The sequence below is a fragment of the Apaloderma vittatum genome, unplaced genomic scaffold, assembly GCF_000703405.1.
Source record: "Apaloderma vittatum isolate BGI_N311 unplaced genomic scaffold, ASM70340v1 scaffold11212, whole genome shotgun sequence".
NCBI classification, from domain to species: Eukaryota; Metazoa; Chordata; class Aves; order Trogoniformes; family Trogonidae; genus Apaloderma; species Apaloderma vittatum.
Window position 1 is genome coordinate 32,546 of NW_009703099.1, and position 13,432 is coordinate 45,977.

A 13,432-nucleotide genomic window follows, 5' to 3' on the forward strand; every position below is an offset into this window, starting at 1 on the left:
TAGCAGATAACATTTTCTGTATTATTGTCATTATAAACCAAAACAACCAACCACCCCGAACCCGATGTACAGACTGCCCACTAGGGAACAGACACCCTTGGAAGAAGTCACACATTCTTTGCCTTCCATATTGTTACGGACCAAGTAAAGCAACGTTCTTCATGGAAACACAAAAATAGCAGTCTGAAACAATCCAAAATAGCATCCAACTTTTCTTGTGTTATCAACGATACTTAAGAGTAGAAAGGATCTATTTTGCCTCCTAATTTTTTTGTGATACTAAACAAAAACAAGTCAGATTTCTATTGGTTTCATGTCATTCAAACTCTGGCTGTTGAACGTTATTTGCAGAAATTTTAATGTAGAAACCAAACTCACAATATATTTCAAATGGTATTTTTAGACTTTTTCAATACAGTTAAAGCTTTAACATTTTTTTAATGGGATGATAATAAAAATAATAAAAGTAATTCTACTTCAAAGGAAATCCAGGTTCCAACTGTATCAAATTATATCATTTGATGGACTTACCTGATTTCCTATTTTAAGTACATTCTCGAAATTGTCAGTCATTGGATAATGTTCCATGGCCATAAACAGTGTGTTCAAAATTATGCAGACGGTGATAGCCAGATCAACAAATGGATCCATTACAATAAATTCAACTACATTCTTCACTTTTAACCAGGGTTCCCAACAATCCCAAATTAAGAAAGTGTGGGCAAACTTATACCAGCAAGGTGGACATTTTTGTCTGGATTCTTCAAGTTCTGGGAAAGAAAGAAATGCATAGTGAATCAGTTTTAGAGAAAGTGATACAAATTTTGGTTTATCTACGTTTTCAGCTTTAAATCCTTATCCCTGGAACCACTGAAGATGTTTGGAGGAACCTCCTCAGATTTCCAGGAACTTAACTTATTGCTGCTGACTGAAAAGGTTTTAGACGGCTAGAAGAAAAACCTCAAGAGTTTTGAGCTAATAATTGAGAAAGTTGTCTATTTTTAATGTCATACCATCTTGCTTTAAAATAAACACAATTGTTTATGCTTTATATTTGGGGATAGGTTTTTTGAGTAAAAAAAAACTTCGCTGCCCTCTCGAATATTTAATTATTTATTTTGAGGGAAAATTAGATTAATTTCACCATGAATAGTTTTCTGAAAACTATTCAAGTTTTTTTTTCAAAATTTTCACTAGTAATAATTTCACTGTTCCAAATAATCCTTCTACAAATTTCCTTTTCCTTATTAACTAAGGCCCGGCCTTAGTTGCACCATAGTTAGTGGAAAATATATCACAAAGCATTTCTTCCAGTAACTGTATAGCTAAATATGAATAAATTGTATTAAAAAACCATACACATTATCAAATTTAATTAGAATGTGTTTCTTAGTTTAGTCTGCTTATCAGATTCTTTAATCTCTTTTTTCACTATGTATGTGTACTTTTGTTCCATTATTCAGCTCATGTATTTGCAATGCCTACATATTTTTTGTCTTCTATATTTGCACTGTGAAATAAATACCTTCAAATTAGTCTAAGAGTATGCCAAGAAAGTTCACCCATTTGCAGTTATAACGTACCTTCCATCGTATTTGTGATAATGCCAGCTATACTCATGGCTCTTTAAAAAGGATCTTCGAGCAACTCCACTGGTATTTGATATGAACTTGTACGCCTCTTTTTTATTTCCAGTTCTGTAGTAGTGCTCTACAGAAAAAAAAAAAATAGAGAGGGGTGTGAATTAAATTAGACTAGAAATATTGTAAAAGAGGTATCAGAAAGACTCATCAGTTTCAATGAATTCCTAATATGAAGCTTTACATTTAAGTGCTGTTACGTCAGATCCCTTTTATTATACATGTAAGCGTAGTTGTTGTTTTTTTAATGGCTATGTTCCTGTTATACTTGTGAATACTAGTAATACTTAAAAAATACTGAAAAAAAAATTAATTATATTTAGTTCCTAGATAGACATTGCATTATAGCTGACTACTATTAATACCACATTGGAGACAAAGAAGTTTTGGAGGAGGCCACAGCCAAGGAAACAAAACAAGACTACGGCAGCGCTGGAATCAGAAATATTCCCAGTTTCACATCTTCTCAACGAGTATTTCGCTTCTAAACTAAATCAATCACTAGGTACTTGCAACTGGTTTATGGCAGGAAGTTTTCTGCAATAACAATTATTCTCCAAAAGTAATTTTCGTAGATAAATCTTGATCTCCATATTCATTCAAAACTAGTTAAAAGGTATCTTTTACCTTGAATATAATCGCTGATTTATTTTACGAATTTCAGCTTAAGAAACAGAACTCCAACTAAAACTATTGTATTAAAAGACTTGAAAGCTATATTATAGTTATATCATTGAACACACATCAATTATAAAAAAGCTTTAAATATATGAGCACGGGTAGATTTTTTATTTCCCATTAAATTAAATAAATGTATAAAAATAAAAGTATAATAAACTATGAGAAGATTATAAATGTAAAGATTCTGGCTGATAGCTGTAGGGAATCTGGATGACGTACTTTCAAATGCTGTGATCCATGTGAAAATTTTTGTTTCAATAAAAGAATGTTTCTAGGAAAAAACATGCAACAGATCCCTCTGCTCCATTTCTACAACAGACTGAAGAAAAAGGGAAAATTGAGCAGAGGGAGAAATGGATGAATTTGCAAGTACTTTTTTTTTTTTTTTTTCATTATACCCTGATCCTACACAGTGAGAAACTCAGATCATCTCTGAGATCCAGGAGTAAAAAAAGCTTACAGAGATTCTAAAATGTCAACATAATCTTAAAGGCATTACTACATTTGCACAATACCAAATATACTGACAGGGAAAAAAGTAGAACTAGCAGATTACAGTTAGAGAATTAGGAATCACATTTAAAGGAAGGGCAGAACCATAAGGAAAGAAAAAATATAAAAATCAAAACATAATAGTATGTAGAATGCTTAGAAAGCTGAGCATCCTGTTTTGGGTTCTAAACCAGATTTATCAATGGAACATTATTAATTTGATTCACTGCACAGGTTGTGCATATCCTTGCTCCACAGGTATATAAAAATATGCTACTTTGTTATCTTCCTTTTTCATGCTTCGGCCTCTCATTTTTGAGTGAATCGCTGTGAATCCATTTCATCACAGTAAGATATACAAAAGATACACATTCCCAACTTCTCAACCATTTTCAAAGCATTTCGTTCCATTAAAACATTGTCTGGTGCAATAAAGAAACGTCATAAAACCTGGAGCCATTTAAAATTTTCTTACATTGCCATCAGAGGTCGGTTTATCTATGATCACCTCTGGCAGCAGCTGTCCAGTAGGCGACAACAGTGCTGGTGGTCCATCCACTAAGGACACCACCCCATTGCAATCCACGGTGCTGTGCATCTTGCCGTTCGCTGGCAGTGCCGCCAGCCTTCGCGAGGACCTGCTGGCCTGACTAATGTTACTGCTGCGCCGCTCCCCGTGTCTGCGCAGCAGGAAGAGAGAACCTCTTCTGCTCCCAGTATCCTCAAACATACTGTGCTCATCATCAGCAAAGTCGTTTTCAGATCCTATCTCTTTTCCGTATTCTCTGAAGCTGAAAAGACTTGTTCTGCTGCTACGTCTGGGAGAAAACAGGGAGCCACGAACACTCAGTAAGGACTGCAAAGGAAACATAAGCAAAATGACCGTTGGAAGATTTTAAATATACAAAATGCATGTCTATGTAATAAAAACCGAATAATTTATATTCCCTGGGAATTTGCTAGTGTTATTTTTCACACAGTGCCTCAGGCAGAGTTCAGACACATGCACTATAGATGAAAGTCATCTGAATAAATAAATTTACAGTATACCTAAAACTATTACTAGAGAGACAAAAAATTAAATTCATAAGGCCACAGTAGTTCGCATCTTGGTATTAAAAAGAAAAATCAGTACTTCTAGAAATTCTAATGATTCACATAGATCATGTGCTACGTTAAAAGACATCAATATCACTAGTCTTCTGCGTTGCTACATCACAGTTAATTTTTTTGTTTTATCAGTTAAAAAGGAATTTGTTTTTCAAATTCATTAGGCAAATGCAATGCTGCTGAGCACATTAAGACCTACCACATCCTAAAGGATAAAATGAGACAGATCAAAACACTTGTTCAGGTACACCCTAGAAAATAATACCAACAGCAAGTCAGTATTTAAAACAATGCAACTTTGTATTTGCTCTTAGCCACATCGCTTTGCAAAGTTGCAGTGAAGTTTGTCGGATATTACAGCTACCTCACATACCCTAAAAATGACAACTGCACTAATCACACTACCTGGTGGGGTGATACGAATGGCTTCCCATAAACAAGTCTGTTCCCATCGAAAGATAAGCGGAAACCTTTCCTTCTGATACTGCCATCTGATTCAGATTTTGGAAGCTTTTCATTCTTCACATCGTCCTCTTCTTCTGAGAGCTTCCTCTGCCTTCTTTTCTTCCTTCTGTTTCTCCTTTCTTTGGCACTTTTCGAGCTAAGCTTGGATGCTTCTGAAGAACTATCTGAGGGTCCACCAATTCCACTTTCACCGCTGTACTCAGTCATCTCTGCTACAGCTGCTGCTATTGCCTGCCACAGCAATTATTGAAGGTGAAGCTTTACAAATCACATTTTTTTTCAAGAAAGCTTTAGTCCTTGTTCCTAAGATTTACACCAAATTAATTCTAGATGTGTGCCAAAAACTTAGATGGATTTGTGCAAAATTTCAAATGGAATTTTGTAACGAGTTAAAATAAAAGGGAAGTTTAAGAAAAGAAGACTTTTTTAAATGTTAATTTAATTATTGGTTTTGTTTTGAATGAATAGCATGCAAAAGAATATACTAAAGCTCAAAGTCTGCGTAGAAAATACCTGAGCTTCTTCTTGCTGCTTCCTCAGCTGTTCAAGCATCTGCTGCAAGTCTGCCTCCCTCTGTTCTGCTTCAACCAGAGTTACTTGATTTTGTTCTTCATAGGCCATGGCAACCACAGCCAAAATCAAGTTGATCAAGTAGAAGGAACCCAGAAAAATGACCACAACAAAAAATATCATGTATGCTTTGCCAACAGCTCGTAGTGTCTACAGCAAAAGAAGAGAAACAATTCACCTGGTGAAGACATGCATCAGTTCTGCAGTTCCTAAGCATTTACTGAATTTGAAGAGTGCAAAACTACTACGAGTTGTTCTTCTCTAGTAAGATCATGAAATATTTCTGAATTACAAAGTAATCAGTAATCAAAATCAAGGGAGCACTCCTGCATGCGAAGAACATGTTTAAGAGACATGCTGCTTTGAGATGAACTTCTCTATGCCTGACAACCTTGAAAAGAAGGTGGGATCAGAGTAATTAATGTAAATCACACATCACAGGTCAGATCTCAGTATAATTAGCATGTTTTTCCCAATGAAATAACCAAAATAATTAAAGATGGCACAATTGAAAAAAATAATTAAAACATAGCATTTACTGTAATTAACAGATTTTCACACACCATGTAATGAAAAGCTATGGTAAGAAAAGTAATTTATATCAAGACATTTGATCTTAGTTATCAAAAATAGGACTTAAAGTACAGAAAACAAGACTCAGATTTCACTGTCAGAATATTTTTACAATTTAAACTCAATATTAAAGTTTTTGAAAATAAAATCCTATCATGAGGCACAAAATTAAATATACACCGTAAAAATTAAATAAAGTAGCAAAAAGGATTTCTTTAGAAATCATGTGGAATTCTGTAGTAAGCGTCCATTTCTACTTAATTCTGCAACAAAATTTGCTTCCTTTCATGAAGGCTGCTCATTTTCAGTTGGCAACAGCAGTGTGTACTATAAACATTGATCACCTTTCCATGTTTGATTTGGGGCCAGTAAGACACTAACCACAATTTTTACTATACACTCACCAGCTGATAAAGGTCTTCCCAGTAGTCCTGTGTCATCAGTCGAAAGAGTGACAAGAAAGCCCAACTGAATGTGTCAAAGCTAGTATATCCGTAGTTGGGGTTTCTACCAGCTTTCACACAGATAAACCCTTCTGGACATTTACTACGAGGAAACAAAAAGCAAAAAACTGAATGCATATAAAAAAAATCATATAACTCTAAACTTGTTTTTAAATTATTGTACTTTGAGCTTCTAATGAAAGTTCATTAGATCTAGTCTGTGAAGGGGGCTGCTATTTGTGGCTTACAGCATTTTAAGTAGTGATGAAATGAGAAGTGTTCTTTAAAGAAAGCCAGGCAAGAGCAAACAAGTAAACAATAAATCTTTCTTCCTACCCTCTTTCACCATGGTACACAAAATAAAACTTATTCCCAACAGTTTGTTATTACGTCTGCAGGTAGTTCTTCAAAGAAAACAATATATTCACTTCAGAGAGACATTCCATAAGGCGAATACTTCCATGCGAAAAAAAAGAAAGTCAGTGTACACGATTTATGTTGAACTGTCTGTCAGCAGGGTTGGCCTTCCAGGTTCCTTAGTTTCTTCAGGTTGTGTATTAGTCACGTCAAATTAACAATTTTTACCAATTTCGTAACAGCAAATAACCATCACAGAGATACATTTATCTCCTGAAACTGTAGATATTAGTTTTGACACTAAGTGATCCAATTTTTATATTAATTGTAGGCACACCATTTAGGTTATGATTCCGTTCTTGAAGGAAACAAGAAGCTCCTGCCATCTCTATCAAAAAATACCATAAAGATTTCTTTTCATACACGCACATGTATATTTGATGCATGTTTACATGCATAGATAAAATTATCTGATAGCTACTTACATATAGACATGAAATGTTTACAAAAAAAGATCTGAGTATATCTGTTTTAAAGACATAACCAACCAAGACCAAGGGACTGACTGATGTAGTGTTAGAACATAAAAATGGTGTAATTTTGTTACAAAGAATTGTCACAAAGAGAGAAAGGCAGTGCCCTGCATTCAATCCACAGATAGAATCCTGAAGATTTCTTCACAAAAGCTGGTCCTAAGCCCCAGCACGCCACGTCTATTTTAGAGACAAGAAATGGCAGGAAACCCATGATAAAGTATGTTCGTATGATAATGCAATACCTACCTGTTGAAACTGAATTTTCTAGTCACATAAGAGATTTTAAAGAAAATGTAGAGTGAAGTATTTTCTCATTTAACACTTTTACTCATTCAAATATTTTACTTACTATGAACCACAACCACATTCTATTGTAAAGTTAGGGAGATAGATCAGCTTTTCAAGTTTAGAGTGATAATTTTTACATTTTGTGTAGACAGGTAGTATGTAATTTTCAGTGTACCTTACCCTGCATCTGAGCTATTGCCACAAAGCAGATAATCCTTTCGTCCTTCTAGGCGATAAAAATGACCTAAACGAAAAATAGGAGGCTACGTGATTATAAACAGAAGGAGCATTTTTTTTTTTCCAATTTCTGTGAGGATGAACCTATGTTTGAGTCATCACAGTCTGAATGTTCACAATCTCCCATTCAAATTTTCACAATAATGGGTTAAAATACTGGCACATCTGTACTGGTAAGTAAAGTTCTAAAATTAAAGAACAAAATAAAAATAGAATATAAAAATAAAATCCTAGAACAAGGGTTAGGGCAACATAAATTGCATAGTTGCTTCTTGAGTCATAGCAAACACTGAATATCCTTTCAAAATCTGATGTTCAATATATGAGAGAAAGACAGCACAAAGATTCCACCTCCTTTTCTTATTAAGTAGCTAGATCATAATCAGGCAATTAAAGCCTATCTTGTAATAAACTGAACCACTTTCAGTGGCTGGCTAACAGTCTGGAAGTCAGAGCAACATTAAAAGGATGCACTGAAAATATGAAGGCAGCATTTAAAAGAAAGACAGATGTTCCAATGACAGTGTTATAACAGCTACTGTACTATAAACAATTACAAGGTAGTAACCTTCAGGAATAAATGTATTTTGTTATTAATGATTAACTGTGTTTTTCTCAAAACAAGAAGTAAAAAAGACTACAGATAGAAAGATGGAAAGAAATTGGAGAAGAAGTTGATAGGGATGAGGGCAGGCCCCATTCAGAGGGACCTAGGCAGACTGGAGAAACGGGCTGATGGGAGACACAGAAAATTCAGCAAAGACAAATGCAGAGTTGTGCACCTGGGAAGGAGGGAGAAGACAGGCTGGGGAGCAGCTCTGCAGAAAAGGCACTGGTGGTCTTGGCAGGAGCCAAGAAGGGCAACAGTCTCCTGGGCTGCACGAGCAGAAGCGCAGCCAGCAGAGCGAGGGAAGTGACTGTCCCCCCGAGCTCAGCACTCCTCAGACCGTACCTAGAACACCGAGTCCAGGTTTGGCCTCCCCAGTGAAAGGAAGACATTGATAAAGTGGAGCAAGATCAGGATCTTCTCACTGGTGTGTGCCAGGAGAAGGACAGGCAATGGGCACAATTTGAAACGACAGGTTCTCACTGGATATAGAGAAACTCTTTACCATGAGGATAGCCAGGTCTGGGGTTGCATCCTCCCTGTCAACAGGCCCTGCAAAAGATCTGATAGCAGCCCTGCTCCGAGGACCTTGCAAGGATGGCCACTGAGACCTGATGACTTTACCACGTCTTTTGTGCACTGGCTCCTGAGCTAACAAGAAATCGACCACAGCCAGACTCAACTCGGGTATAGATGGGGCCCTGCTGGCCAGAGAGACAGTTTGAGTCTGTCCTCCTCAGAGCAGCGGGTCTGCAGTCGGGGACACCCCTCCGTCTTGTATCGGGATGCTGTGGGTGAGTGATTTGCTGGGTACCCTTAAGGGAGAGCTTTTCCCCCTTTTATTGAATAAGCGTGTGCACATTTTGGTCATATTTGTAGAGGAACAGTCACAAATTCCTAAATCCAGTTGTGTAGTGATAATTCCCAACTTGCATCTGAATCTGTAATATATTTTGTCTGTCAGAGTGCAACGTGGTTTTTGGGTTAGAATAAATTTTGCGTTTTCGTGGCTGCCCTGTCTGTTTTTGCAGGCGCCTCCACGACACCAGGTGCTGAGATCTGGAAAAAAGAGACAGATATCTGGAAAACACTTCTATCCCAACTAAGCTAATCTTCTGTCATCTTCAATTAATATTCTCAATCTAACCTTTCAGGCTGAGGACAGGCTTTGGTTTTCACAGAGTAAAAAAATACTGTGTATTTAAGTAGTCAGAAACAGCCCACGGGATGAAGAGCCAAACACTTAAATCAAATCCAAGTGATGCCAAAATCCTACCACTTAAGAACAGTACTTACACAATGTTAGAAAAATTATAATCCTATTACTTCTGTAATATCCTTAGCACTGGCCAAAACTCTAAATGTTCAGACAGAGAACTGGCCAGGTGCCAATCTTTTGACATATTGTCCAAGATCTGTGCATATATTTTCAAAAAGTGAATCTGGCCTTGTTCCTTTATAAATGAAAATGCACAGATAATAAGAAAAGTCACAGACGGTGTTGCACTCAGTCGCAGCTGATCAGCATATTATGTGCTGAAAAAAATATTAGGAGGACCCACAAGTGAGGTCAGTGAAATTATACTGCAACCAACCCACACAAATGATTAAGAACAGGTTATATAAGAAAGGAGGAATCCAGACAAGTAGCTGGACAGCCTGGCCTGCATCAGCACTCTGGGGAGACTCGCAGCAAAGTCAACGCCTGTGGCACAGGAAGCAACTGACGTTCTGGAAGCTTTTAAATCTGTCTTTTAGTTTTGGATTGCTGTTTGGTGGGAAATGGAATCAGAGAACCTATCCACTGTATCTGAAGAGGTGTTCTACAGAATATGAGCTATCAGGCAAAACTGCCCATGCAGCAAGATCACCACTTCGTTTTCACATCCCTTCTTAGGCAAATAGAACTACCTCAAATGACAGATGGCACAGAAAATTATAATATGGCCACCAAATTTCCAGAACTTTTAACAATTCACAAGTAGAGAATGAAAATCTGAAAATACAGAAGGCTTAAGAGAACTTTCATGTCCATTTTTAAGCAAGGAAGGAAATATGACTCATCAAAACTCAGCCTGCAACAACTGTATTTTCTATCACTTTTAGGTCAGTGAGGAGCAAAGCCAGCATCCATTACCCTGCCGATCTCTTTTCACTTGAACACACTACTATTACAGTTAATTACTGAGCAATCCCCCATAAATTCACTTCCAGCACAAACCCACATATAAAAATGAATCAAATTCTTGGCAATTAAAAGCTGTTACACACAGTTCATTGTGTATTACGGCTTTACTGGTGCTACCACTTACAATGACATAAATACAAAAAACAAGTATCTATGTGTTTCTAACTCAGCCTGAATGTTTCCACTGCAGTCTACAGAGATTAAGATTGTTGAAAAATGTCTTTGTCAGCCCCCTTAGTAACAACAAAAATAGAGCCTACAGATGAATGTTACCTCCTTCCCTGCCAGAATTTCTACTTGCCTAGTGGGTTCTTCATTTCACAGAAACCGAGTTGTTTCCTACTCCTGCCTAATAATAAAAGTATGTCTGAACTAGGAATTCTCTGACATTTATCTACTGCTTCCCTCTTATTTATAACCTAAAGATACAAACAGAGGCTAAAAGAATTGCTTCTGTTCAGCCTTGAGAAGGCTAAGGTGTGTGTGGGCGAGGCCCTTCATGCTACCTGCAAGTGTAACATGAAAGACTTGCCATGAAGATGGAGCCCGACACTTCCCAGAGGTGCACACTGGAAGGGTAAGAGGCGACTAGCAGAAGTCTGAGCATGGGAGATTCTGAACCGATACTAAAAAAAGTTCCTGTGAGACTGGTCAAACACTGAACAGGCTTCCCAGAGAGGCTGTGGTATTTCAACACTTGGAGATACTAAAAACTTGACTGGACATGGCACTGAGCAGTCTGCTCTAACTGGACCTGCAGCTGAGCAGCAGTTGGTTGGTCTGGACAACTGTGGAGATCCTGCAAAACCTGCATGATTCCGTGATTCTAAAATCAACCTAACCCTATAAATATGTTTCTAACTGCAGTTAATGGAAAGAAAAATACGCCAGCAGGAGTTTGGGATGCAATACATAAAAATCCCTACTCTTTCTCATCCTATTTGATTTTTATCTTTAGCCTACAGTATGAAACAGAAAGCTTGTGTGTGTTGTTTATATACAAAAAATCAGCAAGCTACAACAGTATTTCTTACTTTCATTCTCAATGTATGCTGTCCAATCCAACACTGTACCATTAAAATATGGAGCTACGTATTGTTCATAAGACGTTGAATTTTTTGGTGGCCAAAACAAGCATTTATTCTTCAAATTTCCCATGAACAGCTGCAGTCCTATTAGTGCAAATACACTCAGGCAAAACACAGTCAAAATCATTACATCCGAGAGCTTCTTCACAGCCTGAATTAAGGCTCCAACAATAGTCTTCAAGCCTGCAAAGAGGGGCAGATTTTTAATACAGTATTAAATATTTACCTACGCTAAAATGCAATGTGAACTACTCCAATGCACAACTAAATACCATGCACAGCTTCACAGAAATCGTCTTAAAATATTTTCCAAAGGAAAAAATAAGTCTCATTGCTCCTGACAAACTAATCTGAAAATATGAATGGGAATGAATGGTATGCATTCCAAAGCACCTGCTCTTCAAATGAAGTAACTTTTTATCCATGCTCTCTATACACGTAAACTACAGAGAAAGAAAACTGTTCGTTTTAGTTTCTTCTTGATGCCTCTTGCTCCAAACCTTTGCCAGTGTTCTATTCCAATACACAATATATCAGTTCTATAAGAGCAAGCAAAACCAGAAGACAAGTGCATTGGAACAGAAACGTTAAGGGTTGCCTTCTATTGCATCCTACTCAACTGGAGGTGAGGTTTGGTGAAGACAGGCATCTTAAGGTAATAAATACACCATGCAATTGCCATGCTACTCTTTATGATCTCACCCCTTTGCCTTTGTCAGGGATTCAACTTTTACAACAGACTGAAATTTTCAATCCCAAGCTTCTTTGATAAATAGTAACATTCACATGAGTAAGAGAAAAATAAAAAGAATTCATTTGGATCCTTAATGCGGGAGAGAAAATTTGACTTAATGAAACAGAAGTATAGACAGGCTAATTAAGTCAGTTTCTCATGCAAGAATATCTTAAACTCTGAGGCTGAATGTTTTAGAGAAGTAGAAAATGGAATCAAATTGAAATTAAGATTAAAAACTGGATGTTTCAGACAAAAATATGAGTTTCAGTCAGCCTCAGTGTTTAACCTCGCTCTCACCTGGAATGACTGATATTGTTTTCAAAGCTCGGAGAACTCTGAATGTTCTCAACGCTGAGACATTGCCCAGGTCCACAAACTCTGTCACATATCTGTAGTGAGGGATTCCACACACAAACACAATGACAGCACACACAAAATTAAACAGAGGTGATGTAGAGCGCCTACCATTTTACACAGTTACTTCTTACCTGGAATTACAGAAATAGTTTTCAAAGCTCTCAATACTCTGAAAGTTCGAAGAGCTGAAACATTGCCTAGGTTTACAAATTCTGTTATATACCTGTAGGATTAAATCACAGTTATTCAGAATTAAGGTAGAATGTATACTACTTACCTGGACCTGTAATCCAGACTAAGTTCTTTGTTGTTGTTTTTTTTAAAGGGGTACCTTTAAACAAAAAACTTGCATTCATATTTTCCTGTTTCAATTAAGTTTTTCCTAAGAAACACAGCCTTAGGTATTTCCATTGAATGAATAATAAAACCTGAAATGGATTTCCCAGATTTTGTTGTTTAAATAAGATTTAAAATAGATTGTTCAGTGGTAACTTCTCTTTTGTACCGAGAACTAACTCCACTGTGTGCTACATTAGTGTGAAATACAAAAATGCTAGAAGTTGAAACACAATACAACTATAACTCATTTAAAATGAGCTAAGAATCCAAATAAGTTATTATATGTTAAAAAAAAATTCTGATATTTTACTTTAACAAATTACATACTTACGCAAAGGAAATGACAATAAAATCAAGCCAGTTCCAGGGGTCACGAAGACAAGTAAAATCGTTTATACAGAAGCCTCTAGCAAGGATTTTTACCAGAAATTCAAAAGTATAAATTCCAGTGAAAGTGTACCTATGAGAAAATATCCAAGTAAAAGTTGAAAATTGTCATGCAGTGATACATTTCCACAGGCATAAGCAGAAAGTCATTCAAAACCAGTAGGGCTTGAATGCTTCATCCTGTCGGCTGAGGCCAATGGGATGAAGTTCAACAGGACCAAGTGCAGGGTCCTACACTTTGGCCGCAATAACCCCCTGCAGCACTACAAGACTGGGGGAGGAGTGGCTGGACAACCGGTTGAACATCAGCCAGCAGGGTGCCCAGGTGGCCCAGAAGG

General features: G+C 36.9%; 1 pseudogene; it reads right to left on the reverse strand.

Annotated features, from left to right (window-relative positions):
- Window positions 1-13,167, reverse strand: part of LOC104269862 — a 41,561-nt pseudogene extending 28,394 nt beyond the window's left edge.
- Between the last annotated feature and the right edge of the window lie 265 nt (window positions 13,168-13,432).